General features: G+C 39.1%; 1 protein-coding gene across 1 annotated transcript in view; it reads left to right on the top strand.

Moving 5' to 3' along the window:
- Positions 1-878: 878 nt before the first annotated feature.
- Positions 879-6,000, top strand: part of HAPLN1 (hyaluronan and proteoglycan link protein 1) — a 90,211-nt gene continuing 85,089 nt past the window's right edge. Inside the window, exon 1 of the mRNA XM_073346211.2 lies at positions 879-928. The gene's annotated coding sequence lies outside the window, so the exon portion shown is untranslated. The remainder of the gene's footprint in view (positions 929-6,000) is intronic.

Below are 6,000 nucleotides of genomic sequence, written 5' to 3'. Positions count from 1 at the left end.
ATTGCATGGATCAAGCAGCTAGGTTTTTGCAACGCTCATCCCCCATGATATGTCCGATATTTTTGGTGTCCTAGGAGCAGCGAGGCTGTTTTCTCTTTAGGGGGTTAAAATTGGGGCGTGGAGCCAGAATTTCGCCAGATCCAGGTTTTTGTGACACTCTTACTATGGGTCAGTGAGGCTCTCCTTTTTGTAATAATTGAGGCTTGAGTTGTTCTCTGGTTTGATTGTACACTTTGGGGCTTGGGACCAAAAACCAGCAAGATCCAGTTAGATCCAGCTTTCCCCTTCTCCTCTTATCTCACCGCTTCACTCACTTTCTTTTCCAGAAAAGAGCATCTTCCCATCTTTAGATATAAAGGGGGAAAAGGGCTTGGGGGGGATGGAGAGACAAGTTGTGCCAAGTATCGTGTTTCGGAGGGTGTCACTCACTCTCACTTGAGTGATCCCTTCCTGTGAAAAAACTCTGTCAACTGCTCACTTGGCTTTTAACCTGGGGCGTGCGTGTGGTGTGAGGGAAGTTTTTTAGCTGCCGAGGAGGGCAGGACATCAGGACACTCATAGAGAGGAGGACGTCAGGACAGATGTGAAGGGACAGTGCGTTGTCTTGAGACTCCGCGGTGTTCCAGCCTCTCTGGGCACTCATTCCTGGGGTTTGAATGCGCGTTGGGCTGTAATTAAGAGCTCTTGGAGGCGTACTTAACTTGTGACGTGGTGCTTTTCTTTCCCTCTCGGTGAGAAAGTGGCTCCCTCTTCCCTGAATCAGGACCTCTGCCATTCAGAGCCACAAAGAGCCATTCTGGACATATACTTACACACACGCACACACAAACTTAAGGTGAGCACCAAAAACTTCCTCTGCATTTTGCGTCCTCCGTTCCCAACTGCTGGGGAGTTTTGAGAGCATCTTAACTTTGGAGCTCTGGAAAAGGTAAAAACAAAACAATTTTTTTCGGGGAGTGGGGTGGAAGACTTTCTTTCAGATGTATAGTATCCAGCAGGTAACGTCTCAAGGCATCAGCTATGATAGTGTACTAAAGGGATTTTGAAGAGATCTAGTTTGGCAAAAGTGGGAGAGAGAGCTTGAAACTGACTACCCTCCGTTTATCTGACTTTAAGTGCGCTGTGTTAACAGATGAGATGAGGGATCATATTGCAACCGCAGATTTCTGTTTGGAATATGAAAATGGTATAGTTTAGTCCACTGGCTTTCTCCTGTGAGATTATACATTTCACAGAGATTAAGGTTTCCGAGAGGTAACTTCCCCATCTGTTAAAATCCTATAAAGAGTTTACAGGACTTGGGAGGGGGAAGATAGTGTGGGTTGAATGAAAAGCCGAAGAGCTGTGAATGTGTTTGTCCCACCCATTGCTTTAGGTCTGATCGTATTAGATGGGGAAAGAATCTGGTATGATCCATAGGTTTTTTTTTTCCCCCAACATATTTTGCCTATTGTCAACGGAAATTTGAGATAACATATCTTTTGGGCACAGGCTTTTTTATTATCTCCACTTTAACAAGAACGCTAGGTTGCTGTAGTGTCATGAAAGTTAAATCTCTGAGATTTATCGATGCTATGATAGCTATGTAGCCTCAAAAAGCGTTTATTTGCTTTTCATTGTTAAAAGTAGAAAACTCTCATTCCAAATGCTCCTCATGCCAAAATCAAAAGTGTTGGCTATGGATGGTTGAGATGCAAGTGTTTAGTTGGAAAGAACTTGTATAATGTGTTCAAATTAAGTTGTCATAATGCGTTACATTCCTTTATCCCTGGAAAAATACACAATACAGATATTGCAATTAGGAATTTTCACTGTGGAATGTGTACATGGATATGTTCCAGTATGACGTCACACAGTCAAACAACCTTTGAAGAGTTTCTTGAAAGTTAGCAGTACTTGAAAAAAAAATCATATGAATTAATTCTGAAGTTGAATGCAATATTGATACACTACAAATTAACTTTACTAAAATGTAATGAGTTTTTAATATTTATGCAGTCATGTTTCATTGAGTATAAGTATGAAGTTAGCAATACAATTTTCATTAGTTTTGTTAATGATAAGAGAAACTTAACATATGATATTTGAAAATATAGATGCCGAAGAAGCGTAACTGGTGAGGGTACACCATCTTGATAAAGCTGTTCTGAGGAGCCAAGCTCCACTGAGTTTAACTGGCTAAGGTTCTTGCCCATATGTACAATCTTTTAATGTAAAAAATATATGTAATATTTCATTTCAGATTAGCTGTCCACTGAACTGACAATCACTATAAAAGGGAAAAAATGAGTTCAGTGGAGAACAACTGCTTTCTTAAGTGAAATAAATAATAAAGTCAATGCAGTAATCAAGACATTGCTGGTCTGCAATGAAAATGAGCCAAAAGGCCTGTCTTCCTAATAAGAGCCCTGAATATCTGAGGAGTTTGAAAGGAGAAAAACCATTTTGTTATGAAGTGAAGCATTTAGCTGCAACAATTTTCTGTTTCAGAGAAATGACTGACAGTATAATTCAAAAGTATTGAAGAGATTTGCACAGTAAAGAATCATTTCATTATATCCCTGATGGGTTGTTTCCTCTCACTTTCTTTTGGCAGGGTTAACACAGCTAGTGCTTGTAAGAAGGGTCTAAGTAGTACATCGAGTTGCGCTTATGCAGGATGGTTTCCGAAAATACAGATTTGAGAGGATCCTAACATGCTTTATATCCTTGTTGTGCACTCAGTGTGTAATAAGGGGTGGGAAGGGTGTTTTCTGGCAGATTGGGAAGACTCCAGAGTCTTAATGTGGACTTAATGTAGAAATGTGACAGGAAAAGGGTATTGGGGTCTCTATGCATGGGCTTTGGAGCCAAGAGAGCTGAATTCAAATCCTGACTTGCTTTGTGACCTTGATCAAAATCACTTAACCTCCCTACCCCTCTATAAAATGGGGAAAATAACATTGGTCCATCCTTTATGAAGTGCTTGGAGATCTTCTGGTGAAAAGTGATTACACAAGTGCAACATGTTATTATTGGTATCATATATCTTAATCATATTGAGAGATATAGTAAGTAATGACAAGAACTAAGCACTTAGGTCTGAATTAATATTTGTTTCTTTTTATATACTTTTCTACTGAAGTGGTACCTAAATTATCATTAGATGTTGAAATACTGTGCACTTCATATATTGCATTTTTAAACGATTTATTCTATCAATTAAAATTCCCAGAAAATTAAACATAAATTTTTGAAAAAATCATTTTCAGATGACAAGCTTCTTCTGTTGCTTGTAAGAAATTATTAGACATTCTGGCTCCACTGTGAGTAACTGTAGAATACAGTCATGCAGTTGAAAAGGTAGCTTGTAATTTGTAGGTAACAAAATGTTCTTTGGGGTAAAAATGTCTGAATATATTTAGGATTTCAATCAATGGCATTTAAGGAGGATTAGAGGAAACAGCTGGCTAAATAAATATTAGGTGTAGGGTGGATTCAATGGTATAAATTAATAATGCTGTTCTTTATTTACTCTATGAATGGGAGGTTTTGTGAAGATAAGATGACTTAAACGTGGTCACTGTATGCCACCTAGTGGATGCTGCAAATTGGGCTTTCACTACAGTATCATCTTCTATTTTTTTAACTATCCACACATCTGTAACTAATCTAGTGCATTACTTAACAATAACAAGTCAACTTTATTCAGTTTTAGCATAAGAGGCACCAGCTAACTTTGTGTGTGTGTGTGTGTGTGTGTGTGAAATGCCAGTTGGTTGCAGTAAAGCTCAGTTTAATTCTAGTTTAACATAATTTGACACCAATAGAGCTTTAGCTGTTTCCAAGGGATAATTAAATCATGCAGTAACTAATACCCACAGCTCACATATAGTCAGGCATTTACGGTATTTTAAGCATATATTAAAGAAGTGAAGTGTTTAGGGCTTTTGTGCTAATATTACAACAGGAAGGGATAATGATCAGCAGTAAGTGTTTCAAAGGTACCTCCAGCAGTGCTTCCAAAAACTCCTTTACCAAGCAGAATGTGGTGCTAATAAAACTATTGTTTGGCACTAAATATTTCTTTCCTTGTCAGCAATAGGCAAAGGAAATATTTGATCATTTCCCCAGAAAGGGTCCTCAGCCTCTCCCTCTCCCTTTTCCTGATTCTCCCCCCCCATCTTTTTCCTCTCTGCTCCCCAGCCTCCCTAATGTTCTTTCCTTCCCTTGGACCTCTCCATCTCTTCCCTTCATTAGGGAAGGGGAATATGTCTCTTGGTCCACTGGTTTCCTCATTCAGGTATAGATCCCCAGCTGATGTAAATTGTCATTGCTCCATGGAAGTTAATGGAGTGATGAGAACTTATACCAGCTGAGAGTCTGCCCCTCAGTCTGAACTTTGGGAGTGGGCTTCCAGACCATGTCATCTTCTGACTTCCTGCCTATCCATAACTCAAGTGGCAACCACTGAAACCTGGCCTATGGAGCCAACTACAAGTCTCATTTCTGGGAGGCACAGCAAAGCATCCTCAACTCAAGACTACTCAATGTTGTGGGATCAGGCCCTATACACTTCAGCCACCCCGACTTTTGTCACAGTCTGAATAGTAAAGCAAATGGCAATGCTGACACTGTATAGAGCAAACTGTCCTTTTCATTCACAGAGCTTCAAAACAGGTTCTTTGTTTCTGTAATTAGCACAACAGAGTGGAAACCTTGAACATGATCAGTTGCTCTGAAAACAAACATTTAAAAGAAGCATTAAGAAATCACAGAACAGTAATCTGTCTGAAGCCTCCACTGGGTGCTTTGAAAAGTTTTCTCAAGAGCTGTAGTAGGCTGTTAACGTGACGCCTGAGCTAATGGCTGAAGGGGGGGGGGGGGGAGAAGCAGGAGAGAAGGAATTTGCTCTCCCATGAATCAGGCAATTTAAGTTGGAGAAGATAAAATGGCTCATCAGAAAATGTGCTAATTGATTTGATTCCATGCTTCATAGCTGGAATAGCCTGGAATTGAAAGCAGTGGGAACCACCACTGGAAATCAAACCCAAATCGAAGTAAAGAGAATCCTTGATAGGCCATAAAGTCTGTCCCACAGTAAAGCTTTTTTACTAATGGCACATTGAGCCACCGTCATTCTTCTGCAGCAGTGCACATCAGATATAATGACAGAATCTACATCATTAATCATGTGATAGAATGAAAATAAAATCATTGGAACAGAAAATTGTTATTGGATATGTACCTCCCGCTTGAAAAAAAATGTAATCTTGACATTTATCTAATAGCAAGAGACCATTATCTTGCAACAGCATTCCATTAACAGTATCTTTTAATTATTTTAAAGGCTTACAGGATACAAGGAACATATGGGCAATGGAGACAGGTTAGATTAGAGATGTGTTTGGCAGAAATCTGAGTAGCAGAAAACAAATGCTTTGATGGAGAAGAGAGAAAAATTGTTTAGTGATGGTTCAAATTTAGGGTTGATCATTTTCAGCCCACATTTTTACAAGGTGATGGCTGTATTAATGAAGCCTTTCCATTTTTAGTTTTATGTTACCAATATTGTATTTCCTGGTGAGTTATCAAATCAGCTAAACTGTATCAAAAAAAGCCTAATTCATTATACTAAATTATAATGATATCTATGAAAGGTTTATAATATATTTTCTTTACTCTCTATGGTGCCTTACACATGGTAATGCCATATATATATGTGGGCATATATATGCATGCATATATATTACCATGTCTTAGGCACCATAAAGGATATGGAATATATCTATGGGGCGGGGGAGGATTTGCGCCCTCAAGCATACTCCCTTTTGGAACGTGTAATTTGTTCATCAGACCCTGATGATTGAAAATCTATTGTTTTAAATTTCAGGCTGTGTCTGGTTTTTGGTTTTCAGCACATTGGCTATTACTTCAATGTTTTAAACTGGCATCTCCCTTGTTCCCATGATTGGTGGCCAGCGCTGCTTGGCACTGTTTTGAAACCCATCTCCATGAAGC

This window comes from Lepidochelys kempii, chromosome 5 (assembly GCF_965140285.1).
Source record: "Lepidochelys kempii isolate rLepKem1 chromosome 5, rLepKem1.hap1, whole genome shotgun sequence".
Taxonomy (NCBI): Eukaryota; Metazoa; Chordata; order Testudines; family Cheloniidae; genus Lepidochelys; species Lepidochelys kempii.
Note: the sequence above shows the minus strand (reverse complement) of the source record. Positions and strands in the feature narration are given on the sequence as shown.